Here is a 24,655-nt window from a genome sequence, read left to right on the forward strand (position 1 = left end):
CCTATGGGAGTGCATATCAACACATCCCACTTTCCTTCAGCCTTTATGAACTGACCATTGCCAACCTTTACTTTGGTATTGCAGCTTCTATCCAAAGTTTTGAAAATGAATACATCTAGTGACATGTGGTTAGTGCAACCATTGTCCAACAGCCAGCCTTTTGATCCCTTCTTCTGATTAGTAGAGTAAGACACAACAAAGACCTACTTTTCATGGTCACTACTGTCTTCAGCCACTCGAACTTCTTCATTTTTCTGCTGTGAGTGAATCTACTTAGGCCTGCCTTTGTTTTTGCAGACCGTTTCAACATGGTCTCTCTTCTTGCAATGTTGACATAATGCATCTGGTCTAAACCAGCATTTTTCTTTTAGATGACCAGGCCTTTTGCAATGTCTGCAGGGTTGGTATTCTCTTCTTGTAGCATCAGGCTTAAGCCTGTTTTTCCACACCTTTTTTCCTTTGTAGGCATTGGTGCCCGAGGCTTCTCTGGCTTTGGCTTGAAAAACACCTTCTTGGTGGTCTTCAACTCTACTAGCTCTCTTTTGCTCCTAAGCATAGAATGAGTTAATTAACTCAGTTAGAGAGATGTTAGCTAGGTCTCTTGAATCCTCTGAAGAGGATATTTTTGTCTCATACCTCTCAGGTAAGGTATAGAGGAGTTTCTCCACTATTCTTGCTTCATCAAACTACTCACCAAGGAGCCTTATGCTATTGACCACTGCAATGATCCTATCAGCATACTGCTTCACTGTTTCTTCTTCCCTCATATTCAAGTTTTCAAAATCTCTTCTCAAATTCAACAGTTGTTGTTGCCTTGTCCTTTCTGTGCCTTGGAACTCCTCCTTAAGCTTGTTTCAGGCTTGCTTTGGTGTCTCGCAAGCCATGATTCTGGTGAAAATGACATCTGAGACACAGTTCTGAATACAGGATATGGCTTTATGCCTCTTGGTCCTTTCATCAGCATGTTGTCTGATCTGACCCACTGTAGGATTGGCACTAAGTGGTGCTGGCTCAGTATCGGTGTTCACAACTTTCCACAGATCAAAAGCCTGCAGCTAAGTCTTCATCTTGACCACCCAGATATGAAAGCCTTCTCTATTAAAAACTGGTAAGGCAGTTAGAGAAAAGCCTGAAGAAGCCATTCGAATTGTGTTTCACTTGTAACAGGTACACTAATACAAAGGCTCTAGATACCAATTATTGGTGTTAAAGGCAATAAGCAAGCTAATTTAGCTTTGCTTGGTTAGCAAGCCTCATGACTTGGAGAAGAAACAAAGTAGAAACCTTCCTTTTTGTAAGAACAAAAATTGAAAGCAAAGAATATAGAGTATATGAATGAAAACAAGCTGAATTTTTTCATTAACAAAACATTGGCATGTTGCCATTACATATATCAAATATGAGTCAAGCTTACAAGTCAAAATACTACCTAAACATTTACCTAACACCACTTAATACATTGAAAGGTAGCTAGACTAGCTTGCACTAGTTACATTGCTGAATTTCAGTTAAGCAATATCTGAAATTACATAAAAAAGATTTACCAAATAATTTTAAACCTAGCTAGATTACAAAATGATCATTTGAGTAACCAAAAAGAAAACAAACAGGACAGTAGCATTGTCCTTCAGCTGCTGCAAAGCTTGGCTCGACTGGATGTTGTGCTTTTTGCTGCATGTGATCTGCTTGGCCACCTTAGCTTCTCCACATGATGCATGGAAACTAACTTCAACAATAATGCATAGCCTTTTTCATAAGAACCGATTATCCTTTTGTATGAGAAAAGTAAAGGTAAAAAAGATGAAAGTGAGCATACAATTTTGCCAATAGGGAACTGTTACTTTCTCAGACAATTTTTACTGCTTGGAGGGTCATATTCACATGGCCGAAAATATGTATGACTTGGGTGTCAGACATGGTTCAAGAAAAATGAAGAGTTGGAGCAACATAGGACAATACTGAGAGTTTGCTTGTAAGGGAAAAGTCAAGACTGTAATTGTTGGTGTTTCGAAACAGAAATGAAAACAAAGCAAAGTCTTAAGCAACAAGCTTCAATGACTTGCAGTACACAACAAAGGAATCAAGCTTTTGAACTAAGAATGAAACTTCTTATCTTAGAACCAAAACGAGAAGAAAAATTACTGAAAGATTCAACATCATTGATAACTGAAGTTTACACCCTTTTAAAAAAGTAATCAGCTTGAGTAAAAAAAACAGTCAACTAAAACATACCTAACATCACTATTTCATCTTGAAACTTATAAAAATTAATTTGTACACATAAATAAGCTGATTTGATCAAGTCAATCAGCACCTAATCAAAACAAACACATTACTAACTTAGTTCAAATGTAACTAAGTAACAAAATACAAACAAGGTCAGCATGTTGTCCTGCTACAAGATGCATGCAACAAAATATTGACTTGGTTGCATGTAAGCCATTCTTTAACACTCCTCATTGGCTTTCATGCTACAAACTCCCAAATTAACTCTTTAGTTCTCGAACCTTGCTATTCCAAGAGGCTTTGTCAAGATGTCTGTCAACTAATCTTCAGAACTGCAATGAATCAGCTTGACATCATATGATTGCTCCACTTCTCTGAAAAAATGAAACTTAATCTTGAAATGATTTGTTTTGCCATGAAACACTAGATTCTTTGCAATTACAACAGCAGATTGATTGTCACATTTAATCTCTGTTGATTCTCTTTAGTGCAAGTTCAAATCACCAAGAGTTTTCTTAGCCAAATGGCTTGATTAACAGTTGCAGTAGCTGCAACATATTCAACCTCAAACGTTGATTGAGCTACAATAGTTTGCTTCTTCGAACTCCAACAGAAAACAATTGATCCTAGAGTAAACAGATACCCTAAAATACTATTCATATCCTAGAGTAAACAAATCACTATATACAAATCCAACAAGCTTCAAGTTATCAGCCTTGCTGAACTTGACTCCATAGCTCAGAGTCCCTTTGATGTATCTTAGAACCCTTTTTGTTGCTTGAAAGTAAGTCACATTGCAATAGTGCATGAATTTGGACAAAAGGCTGACAGCAAATACAATATCAGGCCTTGAGGTTGTTAAATAGAGTAAACATCCCACTAGGCTTCTATAACCAGATTCACTTACCCTTTCAAAATCACCTTGGCTAGTAAGTTTTTCACTAATAGTAATTGGAGTACTAGCTGCTTTGCAATTTTTCATGCAAAATTTGTTCAAGATCTTCAAGGCAAAGGTTTTTTGACTTATAAAAATGCCTTGCTAAGTTTAAGATACCTTGATACCAAGAAAATAAGACATTTCACCTAAATCAGACATTTCAAATACATTTTCCATTTCCTTTTCGAATTCAACTAACAAATCATCATTTCCACCAGTCACTAGCAAATCATCCACATTTAAGAAAACTATTAGAAGTGTTTCATCTCTAGCTTTCTTCACATAGAAAGTTGGCTCACTAATGCTTCTTTCAAAGCCCAAGCTTGATAAATAGTTGTAGATTCTGTCATACCAGGCTCTTGGTGTTTATTTTAAGCTATACAAAGCCTTTTTAAGCTTGTACACTTTTGTTTCTACACCAGCCACATTGAAACCATCAGGTTGTTCAACATATATTTCCTTTTTGAGGAATCTATTGAGGAAGGTAGACTTTACATCAAGTTGATGTATCTTTCACTGCCTCTAAGCTGCCAAAGAAAGTAAAAGTATGATAATATCTAATCTTGCCACAGGTGCAAAGGACTTAAAGTAGTCAACGCCATACTTTTGGCTGAAAACCTCTGCCTTTAGCTTGTTCAAGGTTCCATCAGCATAGTGTTTGGCTCTAAACACCCATTTCACCCTATGACTTTCTTATAGACTGGCCTTTGAACCAGCTCCCAATTTAATTCTTGTGAATCATGTCCATTTCATCCAACATGGCTTCCTTCCAGCCTTGTAATGCTTCTACTTCTTCATAACTAGTTGGCTCAATAGTAGCTATGTCAACCCTTTCATACATTTCATTGATTAATCTGGTTCCCTTGACAGACACATCATCAAAATCCATTTCTTGCTCAATCTAATCAGCTTTATTTGGCCTTGTTACTAAGTCTTCAGTAACATTTTCTGGCTCAACTTTATCCTAGTTTCATGTTGACTTCTTATCAAACACTACATCCTTACTTACAAACACCTTGTAAGTTGAAGGATCAAGGATTTTATAGCCCTTTTTAACACTTCTATAGCCCACAAAGATGCCAGGTTGAGCCTTTTTTTTCTAATTTGTCATTTTTAATAGTAGGAAAATGTACATAACAGATGCAACCAAAATTCTCAAATATGCAACTGATGGTTTGCATCCAAACCAGAATTCAAATGGAATTTTATCCAACAAGGCTTTGATTGGTAGCCTGTTTTGAAGATAAACAACAGTGTTTTCTGCTTCAGCCCAAAAACTTTTAGGCAAATTTCTTTCAAACATCAGACATCTAGCCATATCTATCAGGGTTCGATTCTTCCTTTAACTAACACCATTTTGTTGGGGTGTGTAGGTGTTGGAGAGTTGATGTTCAACCCCTGACTCTTTACAAAACCTTCGAAACAGATTTGAAGTGTACTTTGTCCTGTTATCTGATTTTATAGTTCTGAGCTTGCAACCTAATTGAGTCTCAATTACTATTTGAACTTCCAAAATACTGAAGCAACTTCTAACTTCAACTTGAAAAAATAAACCCAGCAAAACCTAGAATAATCATTAATGAAAAGGATGAAATACCTGCTGCCATTCAAGGATTGAGTCCTCATAGGACCACACACATAAATGTGAACTAAATATAACTTTTCAGAAGCCCTCTAGGCCTTGTTTGCTGGAAATGGGAGCTTAACTTGCTTTTCCAACTGGCACACTTTACAAACACCTTATTGTTCAACCAATTTTGTAAAATTATCAACCAAACCCTCCTTAGATAACTGAAGTAAGGATCTATAATTGACATGACCCATCCTTCTATGCCACAATTCAGACTCATCTAAGGCAGTTGCATAAGCACCAGCAATTTCCTTATTTCAGTCAACAACAAAGCTCCTATCAGTCATGGCTACTGACATAAGCTTAGATCCACTTGGATCATTAACCATGCATTCTTTGTTCTTAAACACAACCTAATACCCTTTTTCAAGTAACTGAGCAACACTTAGCAGATTTCTATCTATTTCAAGTACTAAGAGAACCTTCGAAACAAGTTTGGTACTTGAAGGAGTGCCAATCAACACATATCATTTTCCCTCTATTTTAATGTACTGTCTATTGCCAACTTTCACTTTTAAGTTAAAGTTGTTGTCGATCCACTTGAAGATACTAGCATCAGGAGTCATGTGGTTGGTACAGCTGCTATCAATCAACCATCATTTTGTGTTCTTTCTCTTGATTGCTAAACAAGAAACATCAAACACTTGCTCCTCCTGAGCATGGCTCTTTTTAGCTACTTGAGCTTGAGTTTTAAGTTGTTGTGGTTCTTGTTGTTTTTGTTGGCCCCTATTCTTGCAAACTTTTTCAACATGGTCTAACTGCTTATAAGTTTTGCATTACACATCAAGACTGAACAAGCAGTATGATTCTAAATGAGTAGCCTTTTTACAATGAGAGCATGATATATTTTCTCATTCCCCTATCTCTTTTAGACTTCTTTTTGTTGTTTGTCCAGCTCTTCTTCCTTTTGTAACTAGAGGAGTACGAGGTTGTTTTGCTTTTGGCCTGAAATGCACCATCATGATGCTCCTCCTGTCTGCTAGCTCTTCTTTGTTCCTAAGCATAGAGAGCATTGATTAGGTCAGTTAAAGAGATTGTTGATAAATCTCTCGAGTCTTCCAATGAAGAAATCTTGGAATAAAGTTCAACGCACTATTTTGAAGGCAGGACATTGCCTGATTTGAGCAACCGTGGGGTTAGCTCTCAAGGGTGGTGGTTCAAGATCAACATTGACAACCTCCCACAAGTCAAATGCTTACAGTAGGTCTTGATTTTTACTACCTAAATGTGGTAGCTTTCACTATTAAACATTGCTGGTGGAGTTGGAGGGAAACTAGATGAAGACATGTTGACTTGAGAGCAGAAAAAAGAAAAGGGCCCTCTAAGAAGTTGGCTTTAGATACCAATTGTAGGTGTTCTGAAACAGAGATGAAAACAAAGCACAATCTTAAGCAACAAGCTTCAATGACTTGTAGTACACAACAAATGAATCAGGCTTTTGAACTAAGAATGAAACTGCTTATCTTAGAACCAAAACGAGAAGAAAAATTACTGAAAGATTCAACATCATTGATAACTGAAGTTCACATCCTTTCAAAAAAGCAATCAGCTTGAGTAAAAACAAAACAACTAACTAAAAAAATACCTTACACCACTAATTCATCTTGAAACTTTTAAAACTTAACTTGTACACATAGATAAGCTGGTTTGATCAAGTCAGTTAGCACCTAATCAAAACAAACACATTACCAACTTAGTTCAAATGTAACTAAGTAACAAAATGCAAACAAGGTCAGCATGTTGTCTTGCTACAACATGCATGCAACAAAAAATTGACTTAGCTGCATGTAAGCCATTCCTTAACAGTAATCTTCATATAAAGAAAACTTGAGAATGGACTCAATAGACAAGAAAATCACAACAGAATTGCATAATAAAGTGGATGAGCTAGAGAAAAAAAGGGACTACTGTCATATTATTTCAAGCACTTTCAAAGATAAAATAAATGACATCCCGCTACCCCACCCCATCCCATCTGAAAATGAAAAGACATACTAACCTGTCCTAGAGCAATTGAATTCCAACATATCTGCTGAACTCCAAACAAGTTGATTGATTTCATGTTGGCCAAAGCCTAATCAGATGTATGTTCATATTGTTAGAGGAATAGAGATAATATATTAAATAAAAACTAATCTGAATAATGATCGAATTAGAATCAAAGCGATAATTTAGTAGACAACTAATGGAAGCACAAAAAGCAAGAATGGGGAAAGATAATCAAATTCATTAATTAAACAATGTTTATACACATGACTCAAGCTAACAAACTCCAACAACTCCTAACTTCCTACTCCTACTAACAAGCTAACAGTCTCCCTAAGACTTAATCATCTTAATGACAAAAAGACTTTGCAGCCTTTGAGACACTAACATTCTCCTCCTGACTCAAATGCTATACACACCAAGTTTATTCCTAAGAAACTCAAATCAGACTAACATGGAAAGACTTAGTAAACTGCACCATATATCAGATTATAGAAGGCATTTGCAGACCCATATATGAACATGTAACAAAAGAAAAGTTTAAAAACACAGATATTTGATTCTCATGGTCCCAAACCTGATGAACGTGCCATTATAAAGGTGCTGCTAGATAAATGCCTTGTTCAGGCAATACAGTTGTAGAGCCATAACCTTCTTGTGAAACATTGGGAACTTTCTTATTCCATCCTTGGCGAATGAGATCAACACCTATATGGTAGACATGCATACAACAATATATGTTGATAAGGAGACCATTAACAAATTGAACATGTCAAAGTAGTTACACCTACAAAATTTGCAACCCAACAAGGAAATGAAAACAAAAGTTTCCAACCACCACACTTAAAGAAAGAAATAATGAATGGCTACTGCAAAGAAAAAGCAATATATATAGAGAGAGAAAAAATTCAATCAGCATAACAAAATTCTCCTACTCGAACTGCTTGCTGGATCAAACAAATTGGATTAAAAAAAAAAAAGGCTAATACTAAAAAACTCCTAAACTACTATATTTGGATAGCGTTTGGTGTTTTCCCATGTGATTTTTGAACAATAAATTAATACGAAAAGATTAAAAAACAAGGCAAGAAAAATTAATACGAAATTCTCTGAAACATATGTTTGACCCTATCCATTTCTAACTCAGCAAGAATCCCTCTTGAACAATAAATTACGACACAATGAAACATCTGTTTGTAGAGTAATATTGAATTGCTTTGTTGAATCCCCCGTGATAAGCATGCACAACTTCATCTACAACATCACTTTGTTCCTTTAAAAACTGGACCTCACCTTCACCATCTTTTGATGTCAGGATACGGACAACATTAGGTAGTGAATCAAAACGTGCAGTTGCCCAACTCTCATCTATTCTACAAAGTTCATCCCTTAAGTGCTGCAATTAATCGTAAGAAATCAGAAGAAGAACCATGAAAAATATACTGAAAGTCTGAAACACATAGGGCAATCTAAGAATACTGTTCTTCACCAAAAGCAGGTGCTTGATAACAGCAAATGAAGCTGCCTACCAATCAAAAAAATATTACCATCTAAGTAAAGCATCCTAATCTAAACCATAGCAACAATCAGAATACTGTTCCAACTCCACCAGCCTCAAGATGATTGCCAAATTTTGCAATAATAATGACCCCATTTTGCTGTTACTTTTATTACTTGGTTTTTATTTCTAAACGCAAAAAAAAAAAAAAAAAATTGTTTGAATATGAGAAGAGTGTTGCTTTCAAGAATAACTATATATTATACTACTAGTGCATTTTTTCCTCAAGAACAAATCACATGACATTTACATGTATATAGAAAATCTATATTAGAATTATGTTATTTTGTGGTCATTTATTCATGGCTAACTAATCAGAATTCTGCTTGTCGGTAATCTTTCACAAGCAATAGCAAAAACAAAGTAGTAAAGCAACAACTTTCACAAGCAATAGCAAAAACAAAGTAGTAAAGCAACAACCTATGTTGCTCATACTCTTAAAACTTTCTGGATTCAATTTGTGGAAGTATTAGTGTCCAACACATATTCGGACATTGGTATAGGAATTAAGCTTAAACTCTGAGGACCAGAAGAAGAGTGAATTAAGCTTACTTATTTATCTGGATGAATTGGAAATCCATCAAAAATCCCCATCACAAAAAGCCTTTCATTTCTCCCACGCTAAAACCCCTCCGAAGAACAGCGTGAACACAACTAATGGCAACAAAACCTCTAATCCACCTGAAAAGAAAAATCCGAACAAAAATAAATAAAAATCGCCTAAAAATAAGTAAACATTTTATCATTTCCAGCTACGTTCTTAGAGCTCAGTGCAAGAAAGAGAACAGTTGGGATGAATTTTTTATGCTACTAATAACGATAAGGAATTACTGAAAAGAAAATTATAAACTTCAGAAATTCCTTTCCAATCAATTTCCATTATTATACAGGTGACCAAACAACAGGCAGAAAATTAGTTAACTAAAAACCTAAAATCAAGAGAAACGAGTTCAGATCCAGCACGCAGAACACCAGAACAGACGAAATATCAAGCAATGCGAAGTTTGATTAAAATCACCGAATAAATAGAAGAAATCGAAAGAAAGTTGAAATTTCAACACGGAAAATTATGTGATTCAAAGAACTAAAAGAGATCAAATCATTTTATGAAAAGTAAATAAAATCTATAAATCAAGAACGAACAAGAAAAAGAAGAGAATTGGAACTGTGAATCAGTGAAAGAATGTTAGGAACCTTTTATTTCTGTTTGTTTTTGAAATTCAGTTATAGCCGTTGAAATAGTATGTTACTGTTATTACGCTGCGTTTATTAGGGGAATTAAAAGGGGTCAAAACGGTGAGTTTCGTTTTAGTTATACGGGCTGTTTAGTATCAAGAAGGAGTGATCTTATTATTTCTAATTTTAACAATTTTTTTTCCGTGACTGACGGCCCGTTTTGAATTGCGACTCAATAATCAAAATTGTTTCTGTAATTCTTTGTTTTCTCAGGAAACAAACACCGTCTTTTCTTCCGCCATTGCCACCCTGTTCTCCCACTCCTCTTCTCACATTAACTAGTGTGAAAGAAAACTCTCGATGAATCCACCAAATCAAACCCCGGATGATTTCTCTCAATTCCCTCTTCCCCATTTTACTCTCACTCCTCCCTTACCAAATCCTACCTCTAATCCTAATTTCCATCCAATCCCAATCCTTAACCCGAATGCCGCTCCTCCTCTCAATGATCATCTAATTTCCTTTCCAACCCCAAAAACGACGACGCGGCCGACCTCAACGCAGTGGCGCGACGTCGGCGTATCAGTTCCTTACCTTCACCAATGGCTCCTTCAGCCCCAACCTCCCGAACTCTAATCCTAACCTTGACCTTAATTCAATACCCTCATCATCAGCGGCAACGGAACAAACTACACAACCCAAAACTGACGACGAGATCATTGTGATCAGTAAGGAATCAACGGCAGAGGCTCTCACCGCTCTTTCTGCTGGATTCCCTGCAGATTCCCTCACCGAGGAAAAAAATTGATTTCGGCGTCATTTCCTCCATTGGTGGCATCGAGCAGGTAAATTATATTCTCATTCGAAATCACATTATTGCAAAATGGCGCGAAAATCCATCCAATTGGGTGACTAAAGACATGTTTGTTGATTCTATACCGAAACATTGTAGCACGATTTTAAATTCTGCATATAATTATTTAGTTACGTATGGATATATAAATTTTGGGATTGCCCCTGCAATTAAGGAAAAATTTCCTGCGGAACCGAGTAGAAGTAATGTGGTTATTGTTGGTGCCGGGTTAGCAGGACTGGCTACGGCTAGACAGTTAATGAGGTTTGGGTTTAAGGTGACAGTTCTGGAAGGAAGGAAACGAGCCGGCGGGAGGGTTTATACGAAGAAGATGGAGGGAGGGAATAGAGTGAGTGCAGCTGCTGATTTAGGTGGGAGTGTGTTAACGGGTACCTTGGGGAATCCGTTAGGGATTCTGGCGAAACAATTGGGTTCTTCTCTTTTTAAGGTGAGGGATAAATGTCCACTTTACTGGACAGATGGGAGTCCGGTGGATCCGGATATGGATATGAAGGTGGAGATGGCCTTTAATAGGCTTTTGGATAAAGCTAGCGAGCTTAGGCAGTTGATGGGGAGGTTTCTACGGATGTTTCACTTGGGGCCGCATTAGAGACATTTAGAGAGGTTTATAGGGATGCAGTGACTGAAGAAGAGATTAATTTGTTCAATTGGCATCTTGCAAATTTAGAATATGCAAATGCCGGATTGGTTTCAAAGCTTTCACTTGCATTTTGGGACCAAGATGATCCATATGATATGGGAGGGGATCATTGTTTCTTGCCTGGAGGAAATGGAAGGTTGGTTCAAGCTCTGGCCGAGAATGTGCCTATTTTGTACGAGAAAACTGTGCATACTATCAATTATGGCAATGATGGAGTGCAGGTTATGACAGGAAGTCAGGTGTATGAAGGTGATATGGCATTATGTACGGTACCTCTCGGAGTTCTGAAGAGTGGGTCAATCAAGTTTGTCCCAGAGTTGCCTCAGAGGAAGCTTGATGGAATAAAGAGGTTGGGATTTGGGTTATTGAATAAGGTTGGAATGCTTTTTCCTTATGTATTTTGGGGTACAGACTTTGATACCTTTGGGCATCTTACTAATGATCCAAGCAGTCGAGGGGAGTTTTTTCTGTTCTATAGCTATGCAACAGTTTCCGGTGGTCCTCTATTGCTTGCTTTAGTAGCAGGAGAAGCTGCACACAGGTTTGAGACTCTGCCTCCTATAGATGTTGTGGCCCAGGTTCTCCGAATTCTCAAGGGTATTTAATTCGATTTTATGTGTCAACACTTAGCATGCTTTATCTATTCAGCTTCTTTTTTAATCTAAGCTTGAAACTAAATACATTTATTAGCTGCAACAATGCGTTTTTATCTTCTTTATGTATTGGTTACTCGTATGGCTCAATTAATTGCAACCTCCTTGAATAGTTGATAAGCCAGGCACTTTCTAATTGGTTTTATATGCACATGCTATAAAGAGAGGGCTGGCATTATGATAACTTTTTTTGTATCTTTTATATGTATTGCCTGCAGGGGCTTCATTTTAGTTGCAACTTTCTTGAGTATTAAATAACAGCACAGATTGTCTCATTGTTTGATGTGCATAGTATATAAAGAAAGAGCAAAGTGTCCTTTGTATGTGAACCAATCAAGTGAACTCGTTAATGTAGTAAACTTTATGTTCATTTTTAACTTGTTTTGGATTTGGTCGTATAATTGTTAACCGCCAATGGTTCGCATCTAGTATGACAAAATTTAAGCATTGTTGGTTGTGTGAAACAATCCTGGTGCTTTGTGTATTTTTGCATACAGGTATATATGAACCACAAGGTATCACTGTCCCCGAGCCCCTCCAAACTGTCTGTACCAGATGGGGTGGTGATCCCTTCAGCCTAGGTTCATACTCTAATGTTGCAGTGGGAGCATCCGGAGATGACTATGATATATTAGCTGAAAGTGTGGGGGACGGAAGACTTTTCTTTGCAGGGGAGGCCACTACAAGGCGATACCCTGCTACCATGTATGGAGCTTTTCTTACTGGACTTCGGGAAGCTGCAAATATGGCTCAATATGCAAAGTCTCGGACTGCAAAGAAAAAGATCAACAGGAGTCCATCAAGTAATGCTCATTCTTATGCTTCTGCCCTTATGGATTTATTCAGAGAGCCTGATCTGGAATTTGGGAGTTTTTCTGTTATTTTTTGTCAAAAGAATGCTAATCCGAAGTCACCAGCCATTCTAAGGGTGACAATTAGTGAGCCCCGAAAGAAGAATCTGGAAAGCTCAAAGACGGATCTGCAACATTCGAATAAGGTGCTTTTTCAGCAGCTCCAATCACATTTTAATCAGCAACAACAGTCGCATGTTTATACATTGTTATCAAAGAAACAGGCATTTGAGCTGAGAGAAGTGAGAGGTGGTGATGAGATGAGGTTGAACTATCTGTGCGAAAAGCTGGGAATTAAGCTGGTGGGACGGAAGGGTTTGGGACCTACTGCCGATTCCATCATTGCTTCTATTAAAGCACAAAGGGGCGTTCGAAAACCTTCTTCAACTCCTTTGGCTCCAAAATCAGGTGAGAGTTATAAGATATTCCTTTATTATATCTTTATCCCAAAAGATGAAATTTGCACATGAAATAATATTCCTATGGTTTGGTAAAAGGGACATCAATGCTGAAAACTGGCACTTTAAAGCAAAAGTTCATCAGGTAAGACTTAAGAGCCAAAACATTTAATTTTATTCTTATATATGTTAAAGATCTCCATGTGATTAGTGGAGGAATATTACTTGATCCTTCTTTCCCATTATTTGTCATTATTTTTCACAGAAAGGCCAAGATAGCGCGCAAAACTAAAGGGTTGATTCCTCCGGTTGTGAAAGCGGCGAATGGCAATCTGTCAGAGGAAATAAAACTGATAAAGCAAGCTCCTCCTGACTCTTCTAGTTCAGGTATGTCTGAAGTTTTCTAGTTTCCTTCTATAGCTACAATTTGTTGGTGCAGTTCTATGTTATGCGGTCAATTGTTTCTGTAGTTTTATTATTATTATTATTATTATTATTATTATAATATTGTATGCTCTATGCCTAAAGTAATATCAACTGTTTTCCTGTGAAATGTCTTAATTGTTCTAATTTTGCCTTTGTTCCATCTTTCCTGAATCTCTAGGTTTAAAAAAATAAAACAAAATTCTTTCCCTAGTTCATTTAAGTTAGTTTAGGAACTTTTGAATTTCGAAAATAGTGTAATGGTGTAATAAAACTTGTGTGAATGGAACACGAACTCATAAATCGGGTAAATGCCTATTTAGTATTGAACTTAAAATACCTATAGATTTTTTGTGAATTTGAAATTCATAGTTTATACCTTTCATGTATATTCGCATTGAACCATTACTAATTTATATATAATGTATACTTTTCGTTCTCATAATTTATGAAACAAGTGAAATCCAAATCCGAATTTTCAAACACATGTTTCCGAACATACCGTTAGAGGTCTTTTTCTCCTTATAAAAATTATGGGGGAGCTGTTGCTATTGGCACTTGTTTGTTCTTGATTTGAATTGCATTGTGATGGAAAAACCTGTTGGGAAGAAACCGAACAACCGAAACAAAGCGAAAGCACAACCGGTGTTCTTTCTCTCCTTATAACTCCTGTAAAAATTATGGCAAGCACAATAGCACAAGATATGTTCTCTAGCAACCTTAATCAACCACAAATCAACTAATGCAACCAGTACAAAAATAAATAGAGACACCAATATTTTTACGTGGAAAACCCCTCTAAATTAAGGGTAAAAACCACGGGACTTTAGAGTCCGATAAAGAGCTCCACTATCATCAAATGTTCAACTACAAGATCACAATATCAAGCCTACAACAAGCATTCAACTCCGACAAGGCTAACAACATGTAATCTTTAGCAAAAGAGAGAAAAATGAGAGAACATCACCAAAAACGTAGCTGCTGAAAAATGGGTATTTCCGACGCTACAAGACTCGGATGAAAAATCCGACCGTACAAAGTCAAGAACACCTTATCACCTAGCTGTTGTCTAAAAATCAGCTCAATCGAACCACGGATGGACCTTCGATCGAAGAGTTGATCACTGCTGCACCAAGCTTGAAAATCTGATTTTTTCTATTCTCTTTCTCTCTATTTTTTCTTTAGCTCTCTGCTAAAATTTTTGCCCAACACCCGTTAAAAAAACCCCCAAAGTGGCTTTTTGACAAAACCAAAGAAGGGACAAAACATTATAGCATAAAATATGGGTTACCAACAAATCTCCCCCTCCAACTATGTGGGGAATGCCTCCATACCGGAGGTCAAACAACATGCTTCAAACTTTCCTCTTGGTAAGGCCTTCGTCAACATATCAGCACCATTATCATTAGTGTGTATCTTCTCAAGCTCTAACAGCTTAGCTTCAAGAACATCTCGTATCCAATGGTACCTCACATCAATATGCTTAGATCTAGCATGAAAAGTTGAGTTCTTACCAAGATGAATAGCACTCTGGCTATCACAGTACAGGACATACTTCTCCTGAGTAAAACCAAGCTCATGCACAAAATTCTTCATCCAAAGCATCTCCTTACACGCTTCGGTTGCTGCAATGAACTCTGATTCGGTGGTGGACAATGCAACACACTTTTGCAGTCTCGATTGCCATGCCACAGCTCCCCCTGCATAAGTGATTAAGTAACCTGAAGTAGATCTCCTCGAGTCAATGTCTCCGGCCATGTCTGAATCTGTATACCCAACAAGAACAGGTTTCTCATTGCCGAAACAAAGTTTCATGTTGGAAGTGCCACGAAGATATCTCATAATCCACTTCACTGCATTCCAATGCTCTCTGCCTGGATTAGAAAGAAACCGACTAACTGTACCAACGGCATAAGCCAAGTCTGGTCTCGTGCAAACCATTGCGTACATCAAACTACCCACGGCTGAAGAGTAAGGAATTTTCTGCATCTCTTCCTTCTCCTTTTCTGTGGAAGGACTATGCTTAACACTCAATCTAAAGTGCATAGCAAAGGGAGTATTCACCGCTTTAGCTTTGTCCATACTAAACCTTTGAAGTACTTTCTCAATGTACCTCTCTTGTGATAACCATAATTTCTTGGCCTTTCTATCACGTGTCAGTCTTATGCCAAGAATTTGCTTTGCTGGCCCCAAATCCTTCATTGCAAAGGATTTACTCAACTCTTGTTTCAACTTCTCAATTCTAGAAGCATTCTGACCAACAATAAGCATATCATCAACATAGAGCAAAAGAATAATAAAATCATCACCAGAGAATCTCTTAACAAACACACAATGATCAGAAGTAGTCTTCTTGTAGCCTTGCTCCCCCATAACAGACTCAAACTTCTTGTACCATTGCCTTGGAGCTTGCTTCAAACCATACAAGCTCTTCTTCAATCTGCACACATAGTCCTCTTTCCCTTGTGCAACAAAACCCTCTGGCTGCTCCATGTAAAGCTCTTCTTCCAAGTCACCATGAAGAAAAGCAGTTTTCACATCCATTTGTTCAACCTCTAGGTCATAACAAGCTACCAAACTCAGTATAGTTCTGATAGAGGACATCTTCACAACCGGAGAAAATATTTCTTCAAAATCAACCCCTTTTTTCTGAGTATAACCCTTAACGACCAATCTAGCTTTGTATCGTGGAGATGAAGACTTCTCTTCTTGCTTCAACCTGTAAACCCACCGATTATTCAAAGCTCTTTTGCCTTTAGGCAGTTTCACCAATTCAAAAGTATGGTTCTCATGCAAGGATTGAAGTTCGTCTTTCATCGCTTCAACCCACTGATCTTTGCATTCACTCTCCATAGCCTCTTCATAACATTCAGGTTCTCCCCCGTCAGTCAAAAGAACATATTCATCAGGAGAATACCTGACAGAAGATCGTCGATCTCTGGAAGACCTTCGAAGTGGAACTGCTGGTGGAGCTATAGGTGCTTGTTGTTGATCATTCACAACATCATCCATGGGAGTATCAAAGTCACCTATAGTCTGATGGTCACCACTAACATCACCATGCACATCATCCTGGATAGGATCTGGTGAAGAGTCTAGGGGAACCGGATTCACATCGATCAAGTCACCACTACCTTGTGAATCCACTTTCTCCGTCTTATCAATGTCATCAATGGTCTGATCCTCAATGAAGACAACATCTCTGCTTCTCACGAGTTTCTTCTGAACTGGATCATAGAGTCTATAACCAAACTCACCATCTAGACCATAACCAATAAAAATGCATTGTCGAGCCTTGGCATCCAACTTGGATCTTTCATCCTTTGGAACATGAACAAATGCTTTACAACCGAACACACGTAGGTGATCATATGACACGTCTTTACCAAACCAAACTCTATCTGGCACATCACCTTTCAAAGGAACACTAGGAGACAGATTTATCACATGTGTCACTGTATTCAAAGCTTCAGCCCAAAACGATCTTGGTAACTTTGCATCTGACAACAAACATCTGACTCTCTCAATCAATGTTCGGTTCATTCTTTCAGCTAACCCATTTAACTGTGGAGTCTTTGGTGGTGTTCTCTGATGTCTGATTCCCTGTCGCAGACAATACTCATGAAACGACCCTGTGTACTCGCCACCATTATCAGTACGAATGCACTTCAACTTCTTCCCAGTTTCCCTTTCAACTGATGCTTGAAACTGTTTAAACACCTCAAAGACTTGATTTTTAGACTTCAAAGTGTAAACCCATAGCTTTCTTGAACAATCATCAATGAAAGTCACAAAGTAAAGTGCACCACCATGTGATCTTACTTTTATCGGACCACAAACATCTGAATGGACCAACTCTAGCAACTCTGATTTCCTATGAGGAGGATGGCTTCTAAATGAAACTCTTTTCTGCTTTCCTGCTAGACAATGAGCACAATTCTTCAGTGTAGCATTCTTTAAACCCGAAAGTTGATTCTTCTTCGCTAAACAGCTAAGCCCCTTCTCACTCATGTGACTGAGTCGTTTATGCCACAACTCAGTTGAGTTGTCATTCAGTGTCACATTCACCGTCTCTCGAGAAGTCAAAGCTTGCATCAAGTACAAATTTGAGCTCTTCTTTCCTCGAGCCACAACCAAGGAGCCTTTAGTCAGCTTCCACTGCCCTTCACTGAAAGTGTTACAGAATCCCTCATCATCAAGTTTTCCTGCAGAAATCAAATTCAAACGGACATCCGGTACATGTCTGACATCCTTGAGAGTTAACTTTGTTCCATTGTTACTTACCAAGCTAACATCTCCCATACCAATAACCGAAACCAAACCATCATTACCCATCTTCAATACCCCAAAATCACCAGGAGTATAAGATGTAAAGAATTCCTTCCTCGACGTGACATGAAGTGATGCACCAGTATCAATCACCCAACTAGTCTCGTCGCATGCTAGGTTGACCAAATTCTGATCACAAATAACTAACAAATCTTCACGAGTAACAGTAGCAACACGCTCGAATTTTTCATCGTCATTCCGGTCGTGTTTATCACCACCACCTTTGTTCTCTTTCTTCCACTTGAAGCAATATTTCTTGATATGACCTTTCTTACCACAATGATGACACTCAAGATTCTTGTATCTCGATCTTGACTTGCTTCGGCTTTTATCTCTACCCTTTCCATCTTTGTCTCTGTTTCTCCCCCTGTTCTCGATAACCAACACCTCGGACTGTGATGTAGAACCCTGAGATCTTCTTCTAACCTCTTCATTCAACACACCACTCTTAGCCAAATTCAAAGTAATAATACCCTGTGGGGCAGAATTAATGAGTGAGACTCGAAAGGTCTCCCAAGAGTCTGGTAGAGTAGCAAGCAACCAAAGTCCTAAAATCTCGTCATCAAATTTGACACCCATACCAAGCAACTGATTCATCATACTCTGAAATTCACTAACATGGTCAGCTATAGACATTCCTTCTTTATATTTCAGCGCCATCATTTTCTTCAGCAAAAATAACTTGTTATTGCCCGACCTCGAAGCATACAAGCTTTCAAGCTTCTCCCACAATGTTCGAGCATGTGTCTCCTGATCAATGTGATTGTAAACATTTTCTTCAACAAATTGCCGAATAAAGCCACACACTTGTTGATGCTCAAATTCCCATTCTTCATCACTTTTCGAATCGGGTTTTTGAGTAGTAAAGACCGGAAGATGCAAAGCCTTCACAAACAACAAGTCCTTCATTTTATTCCGCCAAAGTTGATAATTTGTGCCATTCAACATAATCATCTTGCTCGTATTAATTTCCATAATTATCTGACACAATAACCAAGCTCTGATACCAGTTTGTTGGGAAGAAACCGAACAACCGAAACAAAGCGAAAGCACAACCGGTGTTCTTTCTCTCCTTATAACTCCTGTAAAAATTATGGCAAGCACAATAGCACAAGATATGTTCTCTAGCAACCTTAATCAACCACAAATCAACTAATGCAACCAGTACAAAAATAAATAGAGACACCAATATTTTTACGTGGAAAACCCCTCTAAATTAAGGGTAAAAACCACGGGACTTTAGAGTCCGATAAAGAGCTCCACTATCATCAAATGTTCAACTACAAGATCACAATATCAAGCCTACAACAAGCATTCAACTCCGACAAGGCTAACAACATGTAATCTTTAGCAAAAGAGAGAAAAATGAGAGAACATCACCAAAAACGTAGCTGCTGAAAAATGGGTATTTCCGACGCTACAAGACTCGGATGAAAAATCCGACTGTACAAAGTCAAGAACACCTTATCACCTAGCTGCTGTCCAAAAATCAGCTCAATCGAACCACGGATGGACCTTCGATCGAAGAGTTGATCACTGCTGCACCAAGCTTGAAAATCTGATTTTTTCTATTCTCTTTCTCTCTATTTTTTCTTTAGCTCTCTGCTAAAATTTTTGCCCAACACCCGTTAAAAAAACCCCCAAAGTGGCTTTTTGACAAAACCAAAGAAGGGACAAAACATTATAGCATAAAATATGGGTTTCCCACATAGTGGGACCCATACCCAACAAAACCAAGATAATGAATTTTATCAAAATGCACTTATATCCATCTGTTGTTGTAGAAGATGTTAATATTTTTCAAAGGGGGAACCTAAATATAGGAAAAAATCTTCCATTTCACAGGGCAAAAAAACTAAGGATATGTGGGTGTATTGATTATGTAAACTGAAGGTCTAATAAGAGTTACATGATGCGTGCCCAATATCCGAGTAATAAAGTGATTTAAGAATAGAAGCAGAAAAAAAAAAAGAATTAGAAACAGAAGAACAAATGTTAGAGAGAAAATAGAATATTAGAGAGGAAGTTTTTCTTTGTAATTTTCGGTACCCTGCCCAGCCACCACTTCTCATTTCCCGTATAATATTGTGCTAATGTAATTCCAAATATGCCATTTAAGGCCTGCCTAATGACCCCCAACACTTGGGTACCAGACAGCCCAATGTTAACAATCTATACTGACATACCAATCCCATTTACTATCCTCAAACACAAAACCATATAAAATTTGACCTGCAACATTACACAGTTCAGCGACATTGACTAAGTCAGAATATTCTGCAAATGCCCTTTAAATAGTTGGAGCTTCTATCTGAGTTCTTCAAAGTGTTGCTACACAAGGTGGAATCAAATGTTTTCTATTCCCCTATATTACTTTGATTTGGATCAGATACAGCTATGCAGCCTATAGGGATTTTTAAATTTTTTTATTTTATTAAAAACATAATGTATTTGGAGGATTCTTGGAGAGTCCTATCCTTGTACCTACGTCCATATATGCATTGGATACATATGGTTGCTTGAAAAAAATGAAGAATTGGAGCAAAATAGCTATTCCCACCATTAGGTTATTGTACTGTTGGCTCGATCATTATCACCGTAAAGATGTCCTTCCACAGTTTGCCTTTCTTCTGAAAGGTTAAAAATGATGTACATTGAGCAAGAGGCAGATGCTGTCAATGGTCTTGAGATGCACTCATTAATATCCTTGTTGAAGATGTACCTGCCACTCTCTGCCGCTAACTTGATTTTCTGAATCTCCTCACTAACATCAGCAATTCCGAAGCTTGTGATAGGAGGCAAACTGTTTTTCAATTGTGAAGCCGGTCGCGATGGAAAATTAAATGGAGGAAAATGTTCTTCTGTGACTAAGGCTTTCTGGTTAGACACTGAGAAGGAAAACATACATCAATTTTTTTTATAGGATTTACAGTCATCCTCACCACGACAGACAAAGTGAGCAGCTACTTATTCCAACTAAGATGAGGGGCTTCAACCACTGATGCTGTCATTGGAAAGAACAAGGATGCTTTTTAGCTTTAGTCCGAGACTACCTTAAAAATTAGCTGGATTTCACTCAAATCTCTGGTCCGAGATGAGTTGTGAGAGCAGCTTGAGGCTCCATTTTGTTGAAGTTGATTGAGTCACATTGAACAAAAGAGTGATTTGAAGGCTTCACCTTTGTCCAAAGGGTATGGTTTAGGTGAAGAGACTATGGCCTAGGAGTTGGTATTGGTAATTACTCAGGGTGGTAATTTAATTCTTTAAATATTTGTCTAAATGGTGCTTTGACTCTCATTATTTGGTATTTTGTCTTTAAGATCACATGGATGGCTTTAATTTGTTTGATCAATGACTTCCAACGCAGCTTGTATTTTGATGTTTTCTTTATGCCTTCACAATCTATTAAGGTGGCCATTGCCGCACAATTTTGTTGATTTTTTGGAGACACTGCTGTTTTATGTGGATGCTCGTAAGAGTGTCTTGGGTGTTTTTAGGAGTGTCCTTCATTTAGGTGTACCGTTGTGTCCTTGATGCAGTGATGTTGATTTCTTCAAAGGTGTTTGTATTTAGCTTATCTTGTTTACTAACCTTTTGGTTAGTTTTTCACCCTTCCTGGGTTTATTAATATAATTATATTTGGCTGAGAAAAAAATAGTGTAAATGCGAAGGAAGACCATACAATGACTCGTAGGTTTGTCAACTGTCTACCCGTGGTGAATTGCAGCCACCTCCTTGGCGAGAAATTTGTAAGCTCTTTACACATACACGTACGTATATATATATATAATATACATATACATATACATGTACATGGTATGTTATTTGGTGCACTTACTGTTTTTCAGATTTTGTATAATCATCAAAACAAAGTGCCCTAGCTTCGGAGTTAACGCCTAGTGCGCGACTGTAGGATGGTACGTCGTTGCCCCTACGCCACAAACTTCGAAACTCGGCCTCTATCCGGCGCCGTAGTGCCGACGAAAACCCTCCTAGCTCAATCTTTTTAGTGTTTTTTTGGTGGAGTGGACACCCCGAACATTTTAAGGATATTTTGGTATTTCAAAATTTTATATCCGTTTTACTCACTTTAGTTGCTTTTCTATTTTTCTTCAAAACCAATCACAATAGAAGAACAATTTCGAATGTACATAAAGGGAGTGACTTCGAACATTTGGTAAGACCGTTTTTATTTGTTATGTGATTTTTTCTCATTTTTGTTGGACTTGTTTGATGAACACGTGGACAAAAGATAGATACGATTATGAAATTAATTCTTGGTCTACCCTCACTTAAATTTTTTTTAGTTGCTTTTATTATTTTTAATTTTTTATTTGATTTTGTGTCATAAGTATCACCACACCTTAACAATACGAGTTGTTGGTGCTTCAAAAAGAGCAAATGATGAGTTAACTTCGATATATTTTTTGAGCACTTTAACAATAAGTTTTAATTCTTCATTTATTTTTGGAACATTGAGGATAATGTTTGATTTAAGTTTGGGAGAGTTCATTCAATTTAGTTTAGATGAATTTTTCTAGTTATCTTTTTTTTCAAATTTTGGATATTTTATTTTATTTTCAGTTTTGCATGATGCATATAGTTTTATGAAATCTTAACTCAACGAGATGTTGAATTATTTTTATATGGCTTTAAGATTTGTAAATTTGTCATAATGAATATTTTCAAAACCTAAATGTTAACTTTATATAGTTTTTTATAATCGATTTTAGAATTTTTGAGATAATAATTTTGCTTGAAGCATACCTACAAAGAATGATGCAGGTGAAATTTTGAATTATATTAAGATAATAATTTATAATCGCCTTGATCCACCCATATTTGATTTTTTCAGATTATTTTTAAAAAAATATTACACTAAATATATTAAAAAGCGCTAAAATAAAAGTTTTTTGACCCATTAAAAAATTTACATAAAAAAACACTACCACAAATATAATAAATGTTTTATTATATTAAAAAAAACACAAATAAATATAATAGATGTTCTATCGTGTTAAATATATTTTTTAAAATTTTATATATTGGGTTGGATTATTTAGTTGGATAAGTTTTTTTTTTAGGTTTCGAGAAAAGTGTTTAATTATTGTTGGGTTAGTGATTTAATATAAATATAAATATAAATATAAATATAAATATATAATTACTATATTTGAGCCTAGATTGGGACAAAAATTCTTGGCCAAGACTCGATTGGTATAGAAAATGGGCTTTAAATTTGATCAAAGTCCATTTTTTGAGCTTCGTAATTTTTTGTTCAAACATCCCATTATTCGGACGAGGCTTCGAACTTGGATGAATGATCCGAGGCATGAGTAGTTGTATTCTCACTTACCTAGTCGAGGAAACTTATGACTTCAACTATGTATAATTATAATTGGTACTTGCGGATTTAAGCACTTAAACATGAATTAATATTCTAGAATGGGCCAAAATTTTGTTGACAGTAATGACGAAATGATTAAATATAAATACAAAATATAATCAAAATAAAAAAGCATAAATACATTAAAAATTATATGGTTTTTTTAAAGAATGTGAAAAATGGAAATTGAATAACAGATATATAACTAAACTCTGCCAGAAGGGATAAACCAAGTTCATTAGAAATCAACAACCATCCACACCAGGGATTATATCCAATTTAACAAACATTAATTATACCTATTGTAAAACATGTCTGAAATTCCACCTCTGGAGGACATCAACGGTTGGCTGACTTGGTCATGACCACCATTACGACCCTATTTCTACTGCTACACAAAATCTTGCTCACTGATCGTATCTTAAGCACTTGTTCTTGACGCCATTTGACTCCTTGTAGGATCAAAATTTTAGATGTAAGGAACTAAAATGATGGGCAAAAATGGAGACTATAATTGAAGATTTAGGAAGTAGAAACTTTGGTTTGGGTTAGATGATGATGACAATCCCGATAATGGAAGTCTTTTTTTTTTTTAGATTTTCTTCTTTACAATTTTAAATATCTTTTAGATTTTAATAACTTTTTTGAGTTATTTTAATGTTTGTTTTTACAAACACCACATACTATTAAGACTGAATTAGTAATTTAACCTTTTTCACTTAAAATAAAATTATTTTCATTCCTTTATCCGCTTTCTATTTTACAACATTATTTTCCTCTCATTTTATTTCTTTTATTTTTCTTTTTTTAAATATATATATATATAAATCAAGACAGACTTACCCAAATTAGAACGTCTCAGTAAGTAGTGATTAACATTCTTGCTCATTACTCTCTTTTATTTCCTGCTTCTTCTACTTCCATTCACATGCAATTTTAGTTCTTTTCGTCGGAGAACCCATTCCAACTACACACCTCATCAAGCTTTCAGCTTTTCTGGAATCAAGAAATCAGGACGGAGATGATTCCAGTAAAACACTCTCTCAAGTTCCGATTTTCAAAAGAGAATTCAGCGCCAATTGCTTCCAAGCGCCGATTCGAAGCGGAGGTTTTAGAAGGTGGCCGGCCCGAGAAGAGGCCGAAGACGGTAGTGGACCGTCCGCAGTGTTCGGCCGTAGTGAAAGCCCTCATGCAACATCCAACCCTAGGTACGTCGAGGAGTTTTTGATAACCTCTTGGATTTTGAAATTTCACATATTATATGATCTAACCCTTATCGATGATATTGCAGAGACGGCGGTCGTCACCCGTATTCCGTCGGAGAAGAGACCGAAAACGGAAAAAGGCCTGAGGTTTTCAACAGATGTTGCAGCCAAAGCAGAGGGCGAAGGTCTAGGGTTTACAACATCAAAACCCAAGGCCCTACGGGCGGCAATGCTGAAGTGTCGTTTTGCAGACACCATCTTCAAAGCTCAGCAGAAGATGAAGGGTGAAGGCGAGAATGCTGATCCCAGAAAGTTGAAACAAGAAAAGGAAAGATTCGAACGAAGACTAGTTGACGAAAAGTCGGTGCTGGAAGCTGAGTTGT

General features: G+C 37.0%; 1 long non-coding RNA gene and 1 pseudogene across 4 annotated transcripts; one reads left to right on the top strand and one right to left on the bottom strand.

Moving 5' to 3' along the window:
• Positions 1–1,358: 1,358 nt before the first annotated feature.
• LOC107904155 (uncharacterized) lies at positions 1,359–9,501 on the bottom strand. Of its 4 annotated transcripts, XR_001686143.2 has the most exons (7): positions 9,267–9,501; positions 8,890–9,018; positions 8,073–8,175; positions 7,357–7,487; positions 6,793–6,867; positions 5,887–6,150; positions 1,741–5,789 (listed from the first exon to the last, which is right to left on the bottom strand). It is a non-coding gene; the product is annotated as an uncharacterized lncRNA (long non-coding RNA). The 4 variants fall into 4 exon arrangements; XR_005914218.1 differs by lacking the exons at positions 1,741–5,789; positions 5,887–6,150 and adding an exon at positions 1,359–1,722; XR_005914217.1 differs by lacking the exon at positions 5,887–6,150.
• Positions 9,502–10,048: 547 nt separating this feature from the next.
• LOC107902452 (protein FLOWERING LOCUS D-like) lies at positions 10,049–21,955 on the top strand (annotated as a pseudogene).
• The last annotated feature ends 2,700 nt before the right edge of the window (positions 21,956–24,655 follow it).

The sequence above is a fragment of the Gossypium hirsutum genome, chromosome D05, assembly GCF_007990345.1.
Source record: "Gossypium hirsutum isolate 1008001.06 chromosome D05, Gossypium_hirsutum_v2.1, whole genome shotgun sequence".
NCBI classification, from domain to species: Eukaryota; Viridiplantae; Streptophyta; class Magnoliopsida; order Malvales; family Malvaceae; genus Gossypium; species Gossypium hirsutum.